Consider the following 24,578-nt stretch of genomic DNA (forward strand, 5'->3'; position numbering starts at 1 on the left):
GTATAGTGTATATTGAAAACTTTAACATGGGGATGCCTTTTCAATTCATTTGCAGATATCTACATGCACGCACTTAAATGTTCACTCTTCTTTTTCCCATCATCCGATATCCTATTTCTGGTGTGCGAATCAAAGCTTAGTTTTTCACAGCAATAGGTAGGTGCCACTGCCAATTTTACAGCACTCGAGAAAGAAATATGCCATCTACAATGGAAGAAGTCCTGACCCAGGATGTGAATGCTGTCGAAAAGCTGTTGTCCAATGGAATAAATCATCTTCAAGTTCAAGATAAATATATCCTGCCTCCCAGTGAACGCCCCCACCTGTCTGAGGTGTCTTACTCTGAGAGCATTCCGGTGGTGGATCTCCAGGACCTGGATGGCCCCAACAGAACAAGGGTAGTTGAAGAAATCCGCCATGCGTGCGAGGAAGATGGATTTTTCCAGGTACATCATACTTCGATCCCCCTTCTCTTGCCAGTGCTTTTCTTTTAATATCTCTGGATTATCCTCTACGCACACCAAAAAGGCCCTATGTTACAAATTAAGCTTGCCATGGATATTCTAGAATATTTCTTATCAGTTTTCTATTCCTGAAGTTTTTGAGGCTATTACTTTCAGAGTTGTAGGATTATTTAATCTATATTTTTAATGTCAGTCTGATGTGTTAATAAGATCTAGTGACTGGTTCAAGTTTCATATCTGAGGGTATGTACTATTCTTTTTTATGGCCACATATCTTCTGGTTGATCTAAGTGAGTGCAGATAGTGAAACATGGCGTACCAGAAGGAACCATGAAAAGCATGATGGAAATTGCCAAAGAATTCTTCGAAATGCCCATGGAAGACCGAGCATGCCAGATTCAATAGAGGGTAAATAAAAGAAGTCCAAACTCTGGAGGAACGATATTGCAACAACAAGAAGTACTTATCTTGCATATGCTTTTATACAGAGAGATCGCAGGCAACTACGCTATGAAGGTGAGAGCTCTGATTTTAAGGCTGTTGGCTGCCATTTTTGAAGCTCTAGGGCTCGATTCTAGTTACTTGGACAGAATCTTCGGAAAACACACCCAACTCATGGATATAATGTACTATCCTCCATGTCCGAAACCGGATATTACTCTTGGCACACCACGCCATTCAGATGCGCGTGGCATCACTGTTTTAATGCAAGGCGAGGTCAGTGGTCTGCAAGTACTCAGAAATGGAAAGTGAGTTGCTGTAGAACCCATACCCAACGCTTTCGTTGTTAATATGGGAGATCAACTGCAGGTATTTAACAAGAGCAAGAGCAGATCCAATACTTTATTTCCTCCTGAAAATTTGACAATGTTATTGTTAATGCTAATGCTAATGCTAATAATTTATCAGGTTGTGAACAATGGGAATTTGACAATGTTATTATTAATGCTAATAATTTGTCAGGTTGTGAGCAATGGTAGATTCAGAAGTGTGGAACATCGAGCAGTAACGAATGCATCTGCTGCACGTATATCAATTCCTACGTTTTATGGCCCCTCGGATGATGCCTTCATTGCCCCTGCAGCGTCCCTGGTTGATGAACAACATCCGGCTCAGTACAAAGGATATAAGTTTGGAGAATTCATGAGAATTTTCTGGAGCCAGGAATTAAAGAATAAGACAGTGTTGGACCATTTCAAAATCGAATATACAGAGAACAACGGTGAATGAAATTTGTTGTTGAATTTGATTTAAGGAAGCCATTATCAACATTATCACTATCACTCGACCATCCAATAACCCCGTTGCCCTTTGGATGAATAAAAGATGATTACATAGTTTTAACTATTGAACATATTTTATTTTCAGTTCCAATCTTTGCACATTTAAACCTACTCTCAACCATCAAAAAACCACTGGTCTAGCCTAAATTACAACACAAAACAACACCGACCTATCTACCGCTAGGAAACTAATTGGCCAATTGCGTGTACGAGAGCATTGACATGCTTTGACATGTGCCTTATGTGAAGGCATTTAGTGCTCAAACAGTAGAACCAGCCCAATGTTACCAAAGTATCGATTCGAAACAGAACATGCAGAAACCCATTACACAACATTAATGACAAGTACGACAGTCGCAGAACAAACCCTACGATACAGAGACCTGACGTAAAAACCCAACCCCCTTATGCAGGGGACCATTACAGAATAGTTGAACAAAAAAAAAGTGTCTATGTGACACCAGAAACCAAAACTATTTCGTGAAACGTGTCATTTTTAAAAACACTTACGGAAGAAACCATAACAATGAGATAGTAAAACCGTATAGTGCATATTCAGATTGCAATTACAGAGATCAACAGAGAGCTCATTGAGAGCAACAAAGATCCAGATCAAAAAGCAGACAAGTTTACAGAACATCAAATACCAAGCCCAGGGACAGTTACCAACATATAGCTCTACCATCAACAGGATTATTACATGGTCTTTGAAGAAACCAAAAGAAGCAAATACACAAACATAAAAATCCACCGAAACCCCTCAAAAACCCTAACAAAACCATTGATATAGCCTAAAATTCGAACTTTTTACATTATGGGGATGGCCTAGACCTTGTAAGGACTCTCATTTTCCACTCTGACTTGTCTTTCAAAGCCTGCAACTCTTGTGAAATATTCACTGCTTGGGCTAACTTGTGCACCGCTACAGCCATGCGTAGCACATTCAGAAAATTGAAAACGATGCCAATTGGCTCTTGCTGTGAATTTGAACGACATAATCAGAATTTATAATTCTTCTTTTAAATTCTTTTGCTATTTATTAAACGCAATTCATCCTCTCTTTCGATTCTGAAAATTAAAAGAAAGAGAGTAAAAAATAGTAGTAAAATTGTATAGTGTATATTGAAAACTTTAACATGGGGATGTCTTTTCAATTCATTTGCAGAGATCTACACGCACGCACTTAAATGTTCACTCTTCTTTTGCCCATCATCCGATATCCTATTTCTGGTGTGCGAGTCGAAGCTTAGTTTTTCACAGCAATAGGTAGGTGCCACTGCCAATTTTACAACACTCGAGAAAGAAATACGCCGTCTACAATGGAAGAAGTCCTGACCCAGGATGTGAATGTTGTCGAAAAGCTGTTGTCCAATGGAATAAATCATCTTCAAGTTCAAGATAGATATATCCTGCCTCCCAGTGAATGCCCCCACCTGTCTGAGGTGTCTTACTCTGAGAGCATTCCGGTGGTGGATCTCCAAGACCTGGATGGCCCCAACAGAACAAGGGTAGTTGAAGAAATCCGCCATGCATGCGTGGAAGATGGCTTTTTCCAGGTACATCATACTTTAATCCCCCTTCTCTTGCCAGTGCTTTTCTTTTAATATCTCTGGATTCTCCTCTACGCACACCAAAAAGGCCCTATGTTACAAATTAATCTTGCCATGGATATTCTAGAATATTTCTTATCAGTTTTCTATTCCTGAAGTTTTTGAAGCTATTACTTTCAGAGTTGTAGGATTATTTAATCTATATTTTTAATGTCAGTCTGATGTGTTAATAAGATCTAGTGACTGGTTCAAGTTTCATATCTGAGGGTATGTACTATTCTTTTTTATGGCCACATATCTTCTGGTTGATCTAAGTGAGTGCAGATAGTGAACCATGGCGTACCAGAAGGAACCATGAAAAGCATGATGGAAATTGCCAAAGAATTCTTCGAAATGCCCGTGGAAGACCGAGCATGCCAGATTCAATAGAGGGTAACTAAAAGAAGTCCAAACTCTGGAGGAACGATATTGCAACAACAACAAGTACTTATCTTGCATATGCTTTTATACAGAGAGATCGCAGGCAACTAAGCTATGAAGGTGAGAGCTCTGATTTTAAGGCTGCTGGCTGCCGTTTCTGAAGCTCTAGGGCTCAATTCCAGTTACTTGGATAAAATCTTCGGAAAACACACCCAACTCATGGATATAATGTACTATCCTCCATGCCTGAAACCGGATATTACTCTTGGCACACCACACCATTCAGATGCACGTGGCATCACTATTTTAATGCAAGGCGAGGTCAGTGGTCTGCAAGTACTCAGAAATGGAAAGTGGGTTGTTGTAGAACCCATACCCAATGCTTTCATTGTTAATATGGGAGATCAACTGCAGGTATTTAAAAAGAGCAAGAGCAGATCCAATACTTTATTTCCTCCTGAAAATTTGACAATGTTATTGTTAATGCTAATGCTAATGCTAATAATTTATCAGGTTGTGAGCAATGGGAATTTGACAATGTTATTATTAATGCTAATAATTTGTCAGGTTGTGAGCAATGGTAGATTCAGAAGTGTGGAACATCGAGCAGTAACGAATGCATCTGCTGCACGTATATCAATTCCTACGTTTTATGGTCCCTCGGAGGATGCCTTCATTGCCCCTGCAGCGTCCCTGGTTGATGAATAGCATCCAACTTGGTACAAAGGATATAAGTTTGGAGAATTCATGAGAATTTTCTGGAGCCAGGAATTAAAGAATAAGACAGTGTTGGACCATTTCAAAATTGAATATGCAGAGAACAACGGTGAATGAAATTTGTTGTTGAATTTGATTTAAGGGAGCCATTATCAACATTATCACTATCACTGGACCATCCAATAACCCCGTTGCCCTCTGGATGAATAAAAGATGATTACATAGTTTTAACTATTGAACATAATTTTATTTTCAATTCCAATCTTTGCACATTTAAACCTACTCTCAACTATCAAAAAACCATTGGTCTAGCCTAAATTAGAACACAAAACAGCACCGACCTATCTACCGTTAGGTAACTAATTGGCCAATTGCGTGTACGAGAGCATTGACATGCTTTGACATGTGCCTTATGTGAACGCATTTAGTGCTCAAACAGCAGAACCAGCCCAATGTTACAGAAGTATCGATTCGAAACAGAACATGCAAAAACCCATTACACAACATTAATGACAAGTATGGCAGTCGCAGAACAAACCCTATGATACAGAGACCTGACATAAAAACCCAACCCCCTTATGCAGGGGACCATTACAGAATAGTTGAACAAAAAAAAAGTGTCTATGTAACATCAGAAACCAAAACTATTTCGTGAAACTGTTATCGATCTAACATAAGTTATGCTTGCGTTGATTCTAGTGGTTATGCTACTGGATCTCTAACTGCTCATGCTATATGTTGCGTATGAAAAAAACAATTATATGGTTATTACAAAGATTAGTTCGCCCTCAAATCTTCAGACAACAATAGCAAATATTATACCATGAACTGACCTTATAAATCTCAAACACAAGAGGCAAATATTATAGCAGGATAAACCCCAGAATGTTGCTCAAGAAACCACTTACTGTAGTCCCAGTTGTTATTTCTGTAGCGAAATAGTTAAAACATATTAAATTTTGAGGGCAAGGATCTACACAAGCCTTCTGAAATAAACCGTAAGATATACAAACGAAAACAGACCCTGATGAGTATGTCTCAGATTCTTATAAATTCTTTTGTAAGAAAGAGAAACAGAGAATTAAGGGGAAACCAAAACAAACCCTGATGAGGAATTGATCACCTGTTGAATATTTTAAAAAAGAGAAGGATAACCCGAAAAGGCTAGGGTATCTCGTAGAATCTGATCGCCCTAGACTCCGCTTCACACAGTTAACCAAGGTCCAAGCATACCTGAACCTCCTCTTCAAAAAACAGTGGAAACCTCGAAGAAATTAAAAAGCCCCTTTCAGTTGAAGAAACAGTAGCATAAATGTTTGCTGGAGTTTGATTTAGCCATAGTAGTTCCTAAAATAAAGGAACCCATGTTGTTGCAGTTGGGGTATTGATTGTTACTCTAGACTGTTGGAGTAATATCGATAATGTTTGTGCTTCTGGGAAATACTCTTGACGCTGAGGCTTTTGAGTGTTTACTAAACTTCCTTGTAGTGATCTGATGATGCACGGTTTTTCTTAGGTACACTCTATAAACAACAATCATATAAAGTGAGCGATTTTTTTCCATTTAAATGGATTAGTAGGAAATCGAAAGAGGGATTTTATGTGACATCAATGGCAACTGCTGGAAATCAATGGGGTGTGGTTATGTGAAGGAATGCAGGGTTTTCAAATCAGGTGATCTTTTTGTTCTGAAAAATTAGATAGCATTATTTTTATTCTTCACAGAAGTTCAGGTTGCATTTGCCATGCAAGCTGAAAAGTTCAGTGACAAAAAGATGAAGAGTCCGAGGACAGGGGATAGTGGAATATGTTTCAAGATATTTTTTAAAGATCACCAAAGCACCAAGGCATAAAAAGTAGCCGAATCTTCCATATATGCCTCAATAAAATGGGGTGCCTAAATGAAATAATAGAACCATGATGGTAATTGCTAGGAACATGTTGAAGATAAAGGCCTGCCTAACAGGTTCATGGCAGAAGCAACCAACACTTCTGTTTCCTTATTGAATTGAAATCCAAGTAAAGCTGTTGAGCTTGATTTTCTCTATCCAAGTGAAGGTATTCACAGACGTTGGGACAATGGGTATCGAATAACTTCTATTGCTGCAACTCCTGATCAAGTTGCATTCATCTTGAGCAAGCTGAAAAAGAATTTGTCAAGTGAAGTACAGGAAACGCTTCGAACATCTGCTTTTCCCAGCACTCATGTAAGGGTTTGATTTATACTACTAAATTTGATTCATCAAAGTCTTTTAGGTTACTATAACTGCTGGAAACTAATCTGCTATTTTTTTATTCTTTATTTTTAGGAAAAGTGGTTTAGGAATCTTTACATTTCTTTGGTGTGGGACTGTATTCATGGTCTCAGCAATCGGTTTTTAATTTTAAACAACCATTCTTCGATAGAACCTGGGAAGGGATGTTTTTAGCTATGTTTGTCATTGTTGTGACCATCAAGGGTGGTGTCACAGTGTTATGGCGTTATAGCAATGGTCACATTATGTAAATTGTTTACGTAATACATTAGCATGTGTCAAAGAGAGAACATGGAATGAAATGTTATTAGGCAAGTAAATGGTAATAGGAATTGGAAGTTAAGTGTGAAAGTCTTAGTTATATCTTCATATACTTCCATATCCAATTTGCTTTTGCGTCATCCTCTTAATAATATTGTTTCTCTTCGTCTCATTTCATGATCCTCAGTGATGTGATTGCCCTCTCTCTTAACCTTCCTCGAGCAGTTCTACATTTGAAGAGTGCAGGACAAGGCAGCACTGACCATGTGCTGTATTGGGCAAACAGATATTCAAATGGACTTAAAATGAATATGATAATAAGCATAATCTAATGTAAAGTTACAGTTTAGCTAGGCTAACCTCAACTGCAGTCATGGTTATCTTTTAAGATTCCTTACAACTCAGCAGAATGATTAGTGGAAAGAAACCGCACTACATGATGTGAAGAAAGAAAAACTAACCAGGGAATAGGTGCTAACAAGGAAACGTGGACAAAAGGTGGGCAGGCTGGGCAGGCTACTTCTACAACTCAACTGTGGCAATTCCAGAAGGACATACCATCAATGAGATCTGTCACAATCCACTGGCCTTTTTTAAGCTCATTAAACGGGAGTCTGGTTTGGTATAGATGTATATCCAGTGCTTATAATTGTCATAGGGGGATAAAGAATGTGCTTAGATGAGCCATACGCCAAGGGAAGCGATTGTAGGGCTGGTATGCTAGTTATCTAGGGACTTTTCTTTGTATCAAAGATTAGAGATAATGGAATAAAGACAGCTTTTCTAGCTTTTCGGCAATCTAAAGATTGGTGTTGTCCCCTGTAGATTATTCATCCCCAACCTGAATATTTTAGTGGTTTGCATTCATAAATACCGCAATTGTTTGCAGGAACAGAGCATCACGTAATTCTTCACTAAATCTCTTCTGCTGTAAACTTGTTTGCAGGTTTTGAGATTGGAAATCTTCATTTGATCCCTCTGCTAAAGCTTGCACAACCTATTCTCTATTATAGTTACTAACCCCTTTTCAGATCACGGGAAGCGTTCTTTGACATTTACGTGAGGTTTAAATGGGTGGTGTAAGTCTACCCCTATGGAAACCTGAGGACCAGAGTGCTGTGCAGATTGGAGGTCTCTGCATCAAAACATAAAGGCATACTTTTCTCGTAGAAGAACACTGTTAAAAATTCCATATGTGAGCATAATGCATACTTCGCACATGCAAAATATGAATATATCTTGCTGTGATATGCTTTGTACACACTAGCTTGAGCACTCTAGTATTGTTCACAGCAAATGAGAAGATCCACTAATCTCCATTGTCCTTCACAAAATACACTACTTATTGAATAACATTGAACTTAAAAATGCTTATGAAGGTTATAAATTTTCAACATAAACACATCAAAATTGGCTTGATGACAATGATATTGGACCCATTCCCTACACCTGGAATTTCCTTGTTGGTCACAATGAGATTGATGACAAGGAACTTCCCAAAGCTATACATTATACAATGGGAGGCCCTTGGTTCGAGGCCTGGAAAGATTGCCAATTCGCAGATCTGTGGCTTCAGGAAGTGGATGAGTATAAGAGGTCCCAGATGATACAGAAGGTGATTCAAGATGAGCTCATAAGGCTGTTGGATACAAGAATGAATGAAAGAGCAGGAGAGCTTGAAACCAGAGTAGGTGAGTTGGAAGGCAAGGTTAGAGAGATCTCTGCTCTGCAGAAATTGCTGTTGTTTTATCTGCAAGAGAGGTTTCTAACAGAGGGAGGGAATGGTGTGAAAGAACCTCCTTTTGATGCCTAGTTGAACAAGGGATTGCAGAGCAGAAAGAAATTGCTTTGGAATACCCTGTCGGATCTTGTGAGAGTGCAAAATAGGAAAATGTTTTGGAGGTACTAGTGCAGGATATAACCTAATTATTTGTATTCGATTCTATTTTTATCTCTAAATATTAGAGAGAAATTGTAGTTTTCTGCATAAATTTTGAACTGGAAGTTAACTTATTTCTTAATATAGTATTCGCCCATGGTATAGTCAAATCACCTTTACTTTATAGCAGCTAAGAAATAGCTACATTCTTCATTCTCATACATGGAATTAAAAAAATATATTTTTAACTAGGTATTACAACTGAAGTTTATTAGGTTATGGTTAGAAATAGAATTAAGAATGACAATTATTCTTCTCAATCATCCAAAATAAATTCAATTACACAAAAAATTATTATAAAAAAATCATAATTAATTAAAATAATATATAATAAATTAATTTATCTCTATTGTATAATAAAAATATAATCACATTATTAAAAAATTCAATTTAAATAATTAATTTTATATATAATAAATAAAATTAATCTTAATAAGCGTTACCATCATAACTGTTTTATATAATTTAAATAAAATTGATAAAATAAAATTTACTTAAATATATCTAATTTTCATGAAATTGATCAAAATAATTTAAAATTATATATTTTAAACATATATGTACTTTGAAGTATACATAATTCATTATTTTGGTTTTAACTTTATTTTTATAATTTTTTAGAATTTTTTCAAAAATAATTCTATATTTAATAAAATTACAATTTCAACCTAAAATGTTTCACTATCATATTCATATAACAAAAAATTAAAACAAATAAACTTTACACTAATTACTTATACTAGTTACTTAAAAAAAAATGAACTTTACACTAATTACCTAAACCTTCTTTTTTCACACATTTACACTAATTACCTCAACCTTCCTTTTTACACATTTACACTATTTACCTCCCTTTTTACAAATTTAACTACACCTAATTCTTAGCCATTACCCGTTTTATAAATTTAGTTACACCTAATTCTTAGCCATTAAAACCAAAACCATTCAAGTAATAGCTTATCATATTTTCCCACCTTAACCATTACACCTAATTCTCCCACCTTAACCATTACACCTAATTCTTAGTCATTATCCTTTTTCTAAATTTAATTACACGTGATTCTTAGCCATTAAAACCAAAACCATTCAACTAATAGCTTATCATATTTCCCACCTTAACCATTAAGACCAATAGCTGACCCATGTTGATTAAGCCTTCGATCTTTACAAGTTCACCCACACCTAGTCCTTAACCATTAAGACCAGTCGCTCAATTGCCTACCATCTTTGTAGATTTCACCACACGTAGGAGAACATCTTTTTCACTCCGCAACGTTGTTCCACTCCTGCGCAATATCCAATATACATGAACAGCATATTGTCTTCGATGTTGCATTTAATACTGAGAAAACATCCACAACCACCTGAACATTCTGACAAATCATGAATCCATAGACAACAGCAGCAGGCCAAGTTTTAATATTGATTTTTTTAATTAAAGAAATAGGGTTTAAAGCAGTTTTCAGAGTATATAGTTGACCACTAAAAATAAAGTTTAGACCAGAACCTCAATACTAAAACTTACTCAAAATTAAATCACTAAAAATAATCATTAAACTACAACCTCAAGATTAAAAGATTAAAAAATTAGTCTAGAAAAACATCAGCCCACCAAAATTGTCATATAAAGTGGACAACTAAAACTTTTTTTTGGTTGAAAACAGCACTATTAATATTAATAACAAAGGAGAATTTACTAAACTCGGCTTCCCTTATTGATATGCCGTTCTGCAATGGAACCTTTACTTGGAGCAATCGCAGGGCAGGCAAGCATCAAATCGCCTCCAAGTTGGATCGCTTCCTCCTCTCGGACAATGCGGTCCACTTAGGAGGGGATTTCACAGCATCCATTCTGGCCCATTCAGGATCAGACCATTGGCCAATAGCTCTTCAATGGCAAAGACCCGGCAACTTAACCAAAAGACCTTTCAGGTTCGAAGGTTTCTGGCTCACTCATCCTAACTTCAAAGAGTTTGTTAAGACCATCTGGACCTCATTCATCCCTCTAGAAGGAGCGAGAATGTACCAATTTCAGAAGAAATTAACATTTCTCAAGAGCCATCTGAAACAATGGAATAAAGAAACCTTTGGCAACATTTTCGAGGAGAAGAAAAAGCTCATACAGGAGCTGGAAAACCTTCAACAGCAGATCATCACGGAGGGGCACACGGAAGAAACGTTGGAGAAGGAACGCCACATTCACAACTTATTGGATGAAAGAGGGAAGCAGGAAGAAATCTATTGGAAGCAAAAGTCAAGAGTTCGATGGCTGAAGGAGGGGGAGCGCAACACTAAATTCTTTCATAGAACAACAGTACAAAGGAGAATGTACAATAACATCCCCTTCATCCAAAACCAAGCAGGCGACAAGGTAGAAACGCATGAAGGGATTGAAGCCGAGCTCCTCAACCACTTCCAACAAGTCCATCAAGAGCAGGGAGAAGACAGGCAACAAGCCATAAACAAAATTACCAGCAATATTCCAAAAATTATTACAGAGGAACAAAATGAACTCTTAATGCGCCCCATCAGCATAGAGGAAGTGGATGATGCCATGAAACAACTCAAAGAGGGCAAAGCTCCTGGTCCCGATGGGTTCACAACTACACTCTTTCATGCCTTCTGGGATATGCTAAAAGAGGAAGTCTGGCAGATAGTTGAAGAATCCAGAGCAACACGATGGCTTCTTCCCTCTCTCAACGCTACCTTTATCGCTCTCATTCCCAAGGAGGAAGATTCCATCACTCCAGATAAATTCCGTCCCATTGCATTATGCCATGTCATTTACAAAGTAATTTCAAAGGTCATAGCTAATCGGCTCAAACCGCTTCTGCCAGCACTAATATCCAAGGAGCAATCAGGCTATGTGGAGGGGCGACACATAATGGATGGTATCCTGCTCTCTCACGAAATCATCCACTCTCTCAAGAACTCTAAGCAAGCAGGTATGCTACTCAAGCTAGATCTTTCAAAAGCATTTGACAAACTGAATTGGAACTATATCCATCATATGCTTAAAGCCTTTGGTTTTTGTCCTCCTTGGATTCGATGGATCCTGAACATGATTAACTCTACTCATTTCTCCATCCTAGTCAACGGCTTTCCCTCCCGCTCGTTCAATCCCTCCAGGGGCATCCGGCAAGGAGATCCCCTATCCCCCTTTCTATTCGTTTTGATGGCCGAAGGGCTGGGAAGGCACATCAAGCAAGCTCTTTGCTTGCGGCAAATCAAAGGTATCTCTGTGCATAACTCCCCTGCCCTCTCCCATCAGCAATTCGTTGATGATACAATGCTGTTTGGTTACCCCTCGGCTCAAGAAGCCCGTAGACTCAAAGGTCTCCTCCAGGACTTCTCTCTGGCGTCTGGCATGACTATCAACTGCTCCAAATCGCAAATTTTCTTTTTTCACACTCCCCCGTCTGTCAAATCTGCTGTCTCCCGCATTTTAGGCTTCTCCTCTGCGTCTCTTCCCTCCAAGTACTTAGGTGCCCCCCTCACTGCTTCAGCAATCAAGCACTCTGCCTGGCGCACCCTTCTGGATAAAATAGAAAATCGCCTCAACCTCTGGACTCACAGGTCGCTAAATCTAGCCAGCCGAATTGTACTCATCAAATCGATTCTGCAAGCTATGCCTCTTTACTTGTTTTCTTCTTTGGCTGCACCAAAATGGGTTTTGAAAAGTCTCAGGAACATGCAGCGAAATTTCTTATGGAGCAGCTCGGCCACCAATCGAAAATGGGCCTTGGTCAGATGGACAAAAGTCTGCATGCCCAGGGACAAAGGAGGAATTGGGCTAAGAGACCCTGAACACAGTAACGCCATCATGAATGCCAAGATCTGGTGGCAGTGGCTCACCAACCCAGACAAACCTTGGGGAACGATATGGACAGCGAAGTATGCAGACAACAGACCCCACGAGGAACTCATTAGATTCACTCCCACTGAAAAAGGCTCTTTGATATGGAACGCTGCAAAGCAACACCATCACATTATCCAACAGCATAGCTTCTGGGAAATCAGAAATGGTTGTAGCGCAAGATTTTGGATGGACGCCTGGAATCAAATGCCAAGACTTACGAACATTCTCCACCCCACAATGATACCGGAGAGGCAGGAACAACAACAGGAAAAGGTCCAACTTTACTGGCAACCAGAGCTCGAAGAAGGCTTCAGAAAATGGAAATCAAGTGGCCAAATCCTTAACAGCGAAGATGATAGGATGAACATGGAGCTGGATATTGAGTTACGAAAAAGAAGAATAAGACAAGACAATGGCGAGGACATTCTCCGATGGGGATACCTGCCTAAAGGAACCTATACCACAGCAGAAGCCTATAAAATTCTTTGTAACTTCGCAGCTAACCCCGACCCTCTATGGAAAAAAATTTGGGAGCTTGGTCCTTGGCCAAAAATCTCCTATTTTCTCTGGCTGACCGGGCACAAAAAGATTCTCACCTGGGATAAACTCAGAAAGAGGAACTTCCATGGCCCCTCGATCTGTCACAATTGTCTTCAGGATGAGGAAACCCTCCAGCATCTACTGAATTCTTGCCCCTTAGCCAAGCTTCTCTGGAACAGGGTTAGATTCAGATGTCAAAGACAAGGCACAATGGAGGACGACATTATTAATTCCTTAAGGCTATGGCCCAGGAAACCCTACAAAAGCTCACTTCTCAATTATCTATGGAGCATTATCCCAGGGATTGTCCTTTGGAATATTTGGAAGGAACGAAATCAGCGTATCTTCAAGAACAAAAGATCGCCGCTAGAGGTAATATGGAACAAGATTCAAGGAAACATTCAAGAAACAATGGCGCTCCAAAGCTGGACCAAAGAAGATAGGCCAACTGAGGACAGTGAGCAGAACATTCTAAGAAATTGGCAGCTGCAGATACCGCAAGATCCCCAAAGAAGCAACCTCCCCAATAGCAGCAGCATTAGAAAAGATTGTCACTGGATTGCTCCCCCTGAAAACTCATACAAGCTAAACTTTGATGGGGCCTCCAAAGGCAACCCAGGGGCTGCAGGGTTTGGAGGCATTATCAGAAACCATGAGGGCACTCCTCTACAAATCTACCTTGGAAGCATTGGATGGGACACCAACAATTCAGCAGAGTTGGAGGGGCTCTGGCAGGGCCTTCAAATTGCCTGGAACCTTAATCTCCAACCCTTAATTGTTGAAGGGGACTCTCAAATTCTCATTAACATGGTAACTCGTATACATAATGGTTCACAAGCAAGGAAAATAGCTCCCAGCTGGAGACTTGAGGCAAGATTAAATGAAATCGCGCACAGGATTGATAATGCAAGGGCTATCTCCTTCAAACACACTCGACGGGAAGGAAACAAAGTTGCAGATCTCCTGGCCAATATTGGGGTTGAGACCAGCACCCCCCTAATCTCGGGCAATACAAACATCATATCCAACAGGCAGCAGCTCCAGGAGTGTGAAAGCTTAATCCAAGAGGAGGCTGCTGCCCCGGATGCGGGTGCCACCTCGCATGACCAGGTAAGGCCACTTGCCACGGTCGATAGGACATGCGACGGACGGAGGGCTTTAAGGCTCCTCGCCGCCACCTCCCATCGACCAGCAATGCAGCACACCAGCCTTTATGAAGGCGCAGGAACCACAGCGGAGGTTGATGGCCGCATTCAATGCGGGGACAAATCGAAGGAATGAAGGGGTCGTTAAGAATGTCGATTTGGGGGCAGTTGGAACCCAAAGCTATGGTGTTCATGCTCTGCGTTCTGAGAATTCTGGGGTTATTGTGGAATTGGGGGAGGCTGGCCGACTGCTGGTCCTCCCTGGTTCATGCTTGCAGTCATTTGTTTGCTATCGTGAGCCGAATTGGCAGGAAACTCCGTCTGAGGAAGAGGTATCTGGAAGAATGGTGCGGGAGAGAATGCCATGTCGTCGAGGCAGAGGCTCAGGGCGAGCCAGATCCTCTCGCGGGCCTGCAGCTGACCTACACCACCATTGCTGCTGTGTTTACTGTTATCGACGTGTGGGAGCTCCTCAGGTGCAGGCCAGCCAATTTGTGGAAGCTGGAGGGTCCAACAATGGCGAGCCAAGCCTACCTGCGTTTGGCTCTGTCATCTTTACACTGCGCAATTCCAGAGAAAATTTGGGCATCAATGCCCATATTTCTGTGTTATTCACCAGGATCCCGGAAGAGAATGAAGATGGCTTGCCTCGGCCACCTGCAATGGCGAATCCCTTGGACAACGAAGGGGGAACTCCCCTGGTGCAAGAAGGAAGTCTGCCTCAGGCTCTGGCGGAAGAATGTCGGGTTGTGGACAAAGGTAAGAGGCCATTGGGGGAGGCCTCAAGCTCAAGGGATGCTGCAATGCGGGAGCGCGAACCTGAATTGCCGGCCTTCTTGGACGGCTTACCAGAAGGACATGGTTGGGCTTGGATTCGTGAAGCTGAGCCAGAGGACGAGCCGGGGGACGACGCGAACGAGGGCTAAGCCCAGGTGGCTCTCATGCATGATGCCTGGACGCGTGTGGGATCGTGGTCGGTTCTGTTATCTCTCCTGTTGTCTTGTGTCTTTCTAGTTTTTTCTGTTGAATTATGTTTCTGGGTCTTATGTATCAACTGCTGTCTCTTGGTTTCTCTTCCGTTACGGATTGTAGTTTTTTTGGTTTGGGCCATCACCACAGGCCCTGTATCCATCTGACAAACTCTGCCCCTGCGTGGGTTTCACAGAGATGTTTTGAGTCTTTTTGTTGGCGGTTTTTAGGGAGATATCTAGGTACCTTCTGGTGGTGGGTTTCACAGAGATGTAATGGGTTTTGGGACTATGTCACAGCTGCCATGGCAGCAAGAAATCTCGTATGTAAAGTTTCGGCTGTAAATATTAATACAAAGTAGGTAATGTTGCTTAGAAAAAAAAACAAAGGAGAATTTACAAAAATTACGAGTAGTCTGGCAAAACAAGTGCCAATATCATAAACAGTAAGTATCATGTAGAACCAGCAAGAATCATCTTCCCTCAAACATTAGAAGGAAGGAACAGAAAACTAATATATGGAGGTTGTGTGAAACAATAACAGAAAAAGATAAGATACAGCCCAAAACTTGGAACATATGATAGTCACCATCTGCGAAGGAGATAGATCCCACTTTGCAGAGGACATTGTATAATGGAGTGGCCAGGCCGTAGTAATCCAACAACATGGACAAAAAAAAGAAAAAGTGTTCAGTATTATGTTCCTGGAAGGAGAAAGTCTTCCATGTTATAGGTGTTGTTCTCCAAGAGAATATCCACATGCCATTTGCCAAGTTCTTGGGACAGACTTTTTTTTGATAGTCGTTATGAGATCTGTCAACATGTTGAATAAAGTATCTATTTTGAGTTTGCAAGAGGATCTCAATTCTCTTCATCCATCCTATCAGAAGAGGGTTATTTATGGATATTTTTCCTAAAACATGGTGAATTATAATTTTGGACTCTCCATATATATGTAAAACAAGGATGTTTAGAAATTTGCTGAAACTTAAAAAACCCCAAAGTGGACAACTAAAACTTTAATATTGATATAGTTCAGAAAAATGTCAGCCCACCAAAATTGTCATATAAAGTGGACATCTGTTACTGTGAGGAAGTGCATGAACAACGACACATGACGATTCATGCAACAGTAGTGCTAACAATATACTTTTAAGTACTTACCTTGTCAAACCTGCATATCAGTCTGTCCGGCATCCGAGTCTGCTTCTGATTTGTAATTGAAGCACCAGAAAAGCCAAATTCTTTGGGAACCTAGAGAAACCGGATATAATAATTACGCTTTAATGGGTTGGGTCAGGTTTGTTGGAAGCACCCCCAATTCCAACCTATCGTTTATTCACTTATCTGGTGTTCAGTTATTCGTCGGTGAGCCCAGGTTTTGTAGGATGCAAACTCTGGCCTCTGTTGCAGTCACTGGTTCCATTTTCTGCTCAAGAAAGCACGGTTCCAGTCACATAGTCTCCCTGAATCATTTTACAGCACAAAGCAAATCAACTAAATAAAATTTACAATACTACAAATTGCAATTTTGTTGGGCAGCTTGCCAAAATCAAAGGCCATCGCTTCGTTGGCAGTGCAGTAGCTACAGCTAAGTGTTTAGCTAGAGTTTCTCTCAGATTCTTTAGCGGCTGTGGTTTAACGGTTGCATGTGGTGATTTGGTTCTCACAAGTTTTGAGATCTATATTGTGAGATTTATTTCTAATAAATCTATATATTTATGCAGTATATACTTACTCTTACTTAATTTGACACTGCTAAAATAATTATATATATAATTATATATATATGGAAAAAAACAAAAACATATATATATGGAAAAAAACAGAAACATGTCTTTATTAAATGTGAAGATTGTTTTCCATCAGTTTACATCTATGGCTGGCCTTGTCCAACCTGGATTGTAAACTCCAGACATATAACCAAAAAACTGACTATTGATATGTTACAATAAGACTGTCAAATAAATACTCACTGGCAGCAAAAAACATAACAATAAACAGACAGAATACAAAATTTCTGAGTAAAAAAACAGATCTCAAAATACCCTTGACCAGAAATGATACCATCCACCATACATATATATAATACTTCTCTCTACCAAATCTCCCTTTTTTCCTTCTTAACTCTGAGTCCTCCTCCCAACCCTTGTTTCCTTCTCAACTCTGAGTCTTCCTCCCAACCTGCGAGAATAACAAGAAAAATATATAAGAAAATGCTTCCCCCTGCAAGATTTCCTCTCTTCTTCTAAACTCCGAGTCCTCCTCCCAACAAACCCGACTCAACACCCAACCCATTGAAAGGTAACTGTTATATCTGATTTCTCTGTTCGAGCTTACAAATGAATTTTGTTTTGATGATGCATTCGATTACAAATCAAAGGCAGGCTGGGAACATAGACAGACTGGGATGCAGCTTTGGGCGACGAGAGATTTTGAATTGCCGCTCCATTAAATAAACATTAGGGTTCCGACCGAGGAGGTCTGATGAGAAATTTTAATATATCGCAGTTCAAAATAATGTGATTTTTTCGAATCTAGTCACATCATTCAGTGTCATTTGGATTTTTTCTGGGAATCTAGCGAGGCACCATTTTTTTTATCGGACGCTGCTGACTCATTTGGATTTTCTTTCCGAATCCAGCGACGCAGGATTTCGATTTTTAATGACATCAAGCTGTTTAATTATTTAAATTATATTATTAATATAAATCAAATTATAATGTTTAATTAAAGTTTTAAATATAAATATAAATTCAATGTTGTTAATTTTCTTTTTATAATATTAAATAATTTTGTATAGAGGTTTATTTAGAGAAATGTTTTCTCTCCCCGGAAAAAAAAAAAAAAACCTAATATTGGGGCTTGGACTTGTCAAACCCTAGACTACTATCAAATCCCATACTATTTTGGCTAGAGACCGCAAAAAAAACCAAAACAAACAAAAATGTGGATCCACGAGCAGAACAAGAGGAGCAATGGCAGACTTAGAAGCGGGGAGGAAAGGGAAAATCAAATGCAGCCAAGAATCAAAACAAAAACGGGGCTTCGTCTTCAACAAACGCTTTTAACGCTCTTCAAAATCAGCCCAGAACCCATTAGGAAGAGCCCATTTGGTAATACATCAAATGGGGTCGCTGGAAATGAAGCAGTAATCCTAGATCTAGAAGGAGAGTTCAAGGATGCAGAGGGGGTCCCAATGTCTCAATTCGTAGAGAGTCAGGGGATGGGGAGGGCAAAGGGTAGGCAAATACTCTAATGAAGTAGAAGTGTTCTCCATTGTTGATTCAACCAAGCAAATAATCACCATTGAATATGACATATTCCCAAGGTTAAATATGGTTGAACTAGCCCTCTTCCACATAATAGTATCATGTGAAGGGTAACACCTAAAGCCTCCACATATGCACATAGTGTCATAAGATCTCCACGTATGTGTACGGTTTCACAAGTGCCTTCATAGTTCGAGAACCTTCATTGCATAACATAAGATTGTATTTCTGATAGAGAGATATTTTACGAAGTAATGTCTTGAATTGGCGTGTATATATATGCAGATTTTATGAAACAAGGAATATGTATATTCTTTATTTTATAAAGTTGGTATATATATGTTAGAATAATGCTATAAGATATGGGCTATCCTAAAAAATATATATATAATTATAATTAATAGCTTTAACTTATAGAGAGAGGTAGGCGAGTTAGACCAATTCTCTTGTATAGTGGTGAGAAATCTATGGGCAATTATATTAGGTGATTTCTCTTTCTTTGATAACTGTTTGTGGTATATTTTTACTTAACTTGATTAGCTTTTTTTTACTTAATTATTATTAGTGTTTTCTTCATCAAACAACAACCAAACCATAAATAACTCTAAGACAAAGGGCACAAGATATAGGCGATCACCTAGGGCCAAAACCTCTTCAACTAAGAGGAAAATCCACAAGAATTTTTCTCTTCTTATAGATCTTCAATTGATGAATTCCAAGACCTAGACCCTTGACGAAGAATCATCCAAGACCAAGTCAAGCTTCCTTCTTGATATGCACAACTTCTAGTAACAAACTTTGACCTTCCAACAACTACTTCAGCAACTTTGACCCCCAACTACAATTTTTGCAACTTCAATCTAGTAGAAACACAACTTCAACCATGATCTAGATTCACAACTTCGACTTTGCAGCTTCACAACTTCGACCTAGAAGCAACTACACAACTTCGACCATGCAGCTTCATAGTTTCAACCTAAAAGAAACTTGACAACTTCGACTATGCAGCTTCAGAGTTTCAACCTAGAAGAAACTTCACAACTTCTACTTTGCACCTTCACAGTTTCGACCTAGAAGAAGCTTCACAACTTCTACTTTGCACCTTCACAATTTCGACCTAGAAGAAACTTCACAACTTCGATCTTGTAGCTTCATAGTTTCGCTTTCCCCTGCCCTTTTCGGTATTTACATTGATAAACTAGAGGAGTGTCTGGAAACTGCAGGTTGCAAAGGCATCGAGCTCGTTGATATTGTCATTACTCTTCTCCTTTGTCCTGATGATATTGTTCTTCTTTCAAGGAGCCATGATGACCTAGACAAGTAGCTTAAGACTCTTCATGTCTATTGGTCCAAGATGGGTATGACAATTAATACCGACAGGACTAAAGTCATGATCATTAAATAAAAAAGATCACCCATGGTAGTTTCGTCTATAATAAATGTTGTCTTGAGTAGGTTTCTTCTTATAAGTATTTGGCTATTGGATTTCCTCATCAACTCAGTTGAAATTATAACATCAAGAAAATAATTATTGGAGGTTGGAAAGCTTATTATGAGCTTGAAAACAATTGTAAGTCAGTCGATCTTTACATTTGCAGTAAAAAAAGGTTCATCTTTGAGACTCTTGTCACCCCTGTTATCTTATATGGATGTGAAGTTTGGGGGTGCAGTATATCTAGGGAGTCGTGGAGAAAGATTGAGATGATCCAGAAGCAATTCATAACCCATAACCTCAAGATCAAGGGAAATACTCCCTATCCTATCCTCTTGATCGAAGCTAGCTTGTCCCCCATTGAAAGTGTGACTATGTTTAGATATCTAATGAATACGAAGAAGCTTCACAATATGGAATCCAAGAGGCTCCCAAAATTTTCTTTTAACTTTAGTCAAAACCCCCACCTATGCCTCAAGTGCAGGTGGCATGAGGATGCTCAGTCTTGGCTCAACCTTTGGGGAATTAAGAAGGATATCATCATGGGAAGCAAAGACAGTATCAAAGATACTATTACCTCCAGTTTTAATGAGAAGATGTGGGATGCTAAGGAGTTGGAGGGTAAAAGGAAGCAAAGGTGCTATAAGGAGGTGATCAACCCCACCCTTGATAACCATAATTATCTCACTATGTTGACTAGCACTAAGAATAAAATGAACATCACTAGGATTAGAACTAACTCTCTTGAGCTTCTATGTGAGACCGAGCGGTGATCTACTCCAAAGACTCCCTCAGACGATATAATTTGGCAGATTTGTGATACTAAGAAGGCAGAAGATGAAAAGCACTTCCTTTTAGACATCCTAGCTCTTGCTCACATCTCCTCTCAATTCTCTATCATCATGCACACCACCAATCTTCTTGATTTATTAAGCTAGCTCAACTAACGATCTTGGAATGTTTCTTTCCCTGCTCCTTGATCACAAAAACAAGATTTTGAAGAATGACAATTAGACTCTCTTTTCTTGAGATCCAATAGACCACATTGATCTTAGTGGATGTTAATTATCATCATCATCATCAATAAAAAATAAATATGTGAATAATTTAATTAAAATTTAATATAAAAAATAATATTAAAAAATGATTAAAAATAACTTATTATAATAAATATTAATACACGTTTTTTTTATATACACCATTATACTTTATATAAAAATTAATTATACAACAATATATTATATTAAAATAATATTTAAAATAATATATTAATTTATTTAAATCAAATTAAATTAATTTTAATAAAATAATAACACTAATTTATTTTTAATTTTTTAATTAATCAAACCATATATTAATATATAAAACTTCTATTTATGAGATAAATAAAATTATTTTATATAATAATTTAAGCGATAATTACAACAAAGATGTTAATACTCTGCATATTATATAAATAATAATATACATAGAAAAATATTACTATGCGTATTATATAAATAATAATATACATGATGATGATGATGATGGTGGTGGTTACCATCCACTGAGACCAAACTTTGGTCTATTGGACCTAAAGAAACGAATTATTTAGTTTGATTTAAGATTTTATTCCTACGCTCAAAAAGCTTGGAGAGAAGCCTCCCGAGCTCATTGTAATTTTGACAACGTAAAAGGCTAGGAAGGTCAGTATTGCAAAAAATATTTTGAAACTGAGATCTAATGTGGTTGTACATTGGGCACTCTAAGAGGAAGTGATTTTCATCCTCGATGTTCGTATTCTCACAGAGATGGCAGAACCTTTCCATCCATGGTGTTTTAGGAACTGCCCAACAACCCATTTCACTGTGGAGCTCATGAGAATTCGTTCTAATCTTGGCTATCTTAATTTTCTTCTAGCTGCTAAATCTTTCTTACACCACATTTTTTCTTTGAACTTAGAAGTAACAATATTTTTAATGTTATTAATGTTTTGCAATGCAACATTCTCGTCAATCTCCCAATTGTTTAACTAGGCCTTGGTGTCTTTATACCAATCTTGTTTGAGCCTTAGGTGGTTTTGGTTGGAATTTAAAGCTAGCTTAGGAAGTCTATGGTCTCCTATGTTATTGAGTTTGTGCTTGTACAATAGAAGCCTAGTCATAGCTAGGCTCTCGATAGGAGAAATACCCAATTCTATAAGGAGAATAGGATAGGGTGTTTTGCTTTTAATTTTGAGGTTATACATTATAAAACGCTTCTGAATTTGCACAATCTTTCTCCAGGATTCTCTAGAGATGCTACAACCCCAAACCTCACATTCATATAAGATAACTGAAGTGACTAAAGTTTCAAAGAGGAACTTCTTTCTATCCCACATTACGAGGTTTGTTGTTTTACAATTATTTTCAAAACCAAAATAAGTTTTCCATCCCCCGTTAATCCTTTTCTCAATGCTATAATTCTAGTTGAGCTTGTGATGAATATCAATTCCTAGGTACTTGTAGGAAGACACTTTCTCCAAGTTACTATTGTCATAATAAAAGTAGCGTAAATGTCCTTTTTGGATTTGATAATCATAAATTTTGTTTTGTGAGTGTTAACAATCATACCCATAGTAGAGCAGAAATTCTTAAGAAGAAATAAAAATTTGATACAAGAATAAATTTAACCTCATAAATTTAATCTCACAATATTTACACATAACAAGTATCATATTAGATTAAACTCTACTAAAATATTTTGTAATAAATAACAAATAAAATCATTATAATTTAATTAATCAATCCAAAATCTACTTAATATGATAATAATATATAGTAATCAACCAAATTTTTAATTTAAATTTATATTATAATATAAATTAAACTGGGATGTGGTCATCGTGTACACTAAATTAATATAAACTAAGATATGGTCATCGTGTACACTAAATTAATATAAACTAAGATATGGTCATCATGTACACTATATTATTTAACTTGATATTATAATATAAATTAAACAGGGTTGTGGTCATCGTTTACACTAAATTAATATAAGCTAAGATACGGTCATCATGTACCCTATATTATTTAACCTCACTTTTTAGCCAAATGTTTCATCACACCCCATTATTTTTACGTTATTGTATAAGTAAATAATTTACTTTATATCAGATTTAAATGACAAGGTGGTGACAAGGTGGTGGTGATGGCGATAATATAACTATAATAATGATAATGAGGATGAAGACCAGAATAAGGATGACGAGAACAATAAGGATGATGAGAACAATGATAATGATGAAAAAGATAAGGATAAGGGTAAGAGGATGGCATTAATGGTGGAAATGGATGATGATGAATATTATAGTGATAGGGACACCAATTACATTGATCACGATCATGACAATAATGGCTACGATGACAATGGTGACAATGAAAACAACACTAGTATTCAGAAGGTAAGAGATTACTTAAAATTTTACCTTGAGTCATAAAAGATATTTTGTAATTAATATTAAATATGATGATGATGACCTTAAGAATTATGATAATGATGACTACAATGATGACAATGACTTCAAGAGGTCAGAGATTATTTGGAATTATGATGATGATGATGATCACAACTATGACGATGATTACCTTAAGAAGGTAAGAGATTACTTGGAATCCTAGCTTAAGTCATGAGATATATTAGTAAATTCTTTTTTGGAGATATTTATTGTGTATGGTGAGAGGATTTGTCCAAGGTTTTGGGTTGGGTGGACACTCCACGCATCATCACGGACCAAATGAAGTAGATATTTCTTAATAAATATTAAATTAAGAGATTACTTGGAATTCTTCAAGAAAGAAAATCTATGCGAAAAAAACATTAAGAAAATGGTTTAGGATCACTATAATTTTGCCAAGTTAAAAGGTGAAGAAATTTGTTAGTGTGGAGAGTAACTTGAAATTTAGGTCTAAGGTGAGTATACTCTCAATAATTTGTAAGAAAAAAATATTTTCATCCTCAACTCTCTTAGGATCATAAAAGTGATAAAATCTTTCATCCCATAGGGTTTTCATAATTAACCAATGCCCAATTTCATTTCATTGTAAATTTCATGAAAATTTGTTTTCTTTTCCCATTAATCAAGATAAAAAAATGATTTTTTATTTTCTTTACCATATGTACTACATAAATCTTATATATCAAATATATATGTCCCAATAGCACAACCGCCTAAGGATGAGCCTTGTTAGCAAGGAAACCCAAGATCAAACCTCACGGGGGGTGGTTGTGCCCTGTGCTAGGGGGAGGAGACACGCTAAAAAATTCAGTGAGCTTACCGCTGGTGTGCCCAAGGCTAGATGCGATCTCCGAGTGACTTTGACGGATTAGATACCCATGGGTCTCAGCTCCTCAAGCCACAAGTGTGCCCGAGGCTGGGTGTGATCCCCTAGTGACTTTGACGGATTAGATGCCCATCAGTCTCAGCTCCTCAAGCCACAAGTGTCGCTGAGG

General features: G+C 38.1%; 4 pseudogenes across 1 annotated transcript; all 4 read left to right on the top strand.

Annotated features, from left to right (window-relative positions):
- The first annotated feature begins 209 nt into the window (after positions 1 to 209).
- LOC149209897 (protein DMR6-LIKE OXYGENASE 1 pseudogene) lies at positions 210 to 869 on the top strand (annotated as a pseudogene).
- A 160-nt stretch (positions 870 to 1,029) lies between these two features.
- LOC149209898 (protein DMR6-LIKE OXYGENASE 2 pseudogene) lies at positions 1,030 to 1,694 on the top strand (annotated as a pseudogene). The gene is made up of 2 exons (XR_016253099.1): positions 1,030 to 1,274; positions 1,428 to 1,694. The product of XR_016253099.1 is annotated as a protein DMR6-LIKE OXYGENASE 2 pseudogene (transcript).
- A 1,372-nt stretch (positions 1,695 to 3,066) lies between these two features.
- Positions 3,067 to 3,726, top strand: LOC149209899 (protein DMR6-LIKE OXYGENASE 1 pseudogene; annotated as a pseudogene).
- A 105-nt stretch (positions 3,727 to 3,831) lies between these two features.
- On the top strand, positions 3,832 to 4,425 carry LOC149209900 (protein DMR6-LIKE OXYGENASE 1 pseudogene; annotated as a pseudogene).
- The last annotated feature ends 20,153 nt before the right edge of the window (positions 4,426 to 24,578 follow it).

The sequence above is a fragment of the Pinus tabuliformis genome, chromosome 1_2, assembly GCF_031772625.1.
Source record: "Pinus tabuliformis cultivar Carrire ecotype Pingquan chromosome 1_2, CPIR1, whole genome shotgun sequence".
Taxonomy (NCBI): domain Eukaryota; kingdom Viridiplantae; phylum Streptophyta; class Pinopsida; order Pinales; family Pinaceae; genus Pinus; species Pinus tabuliformis.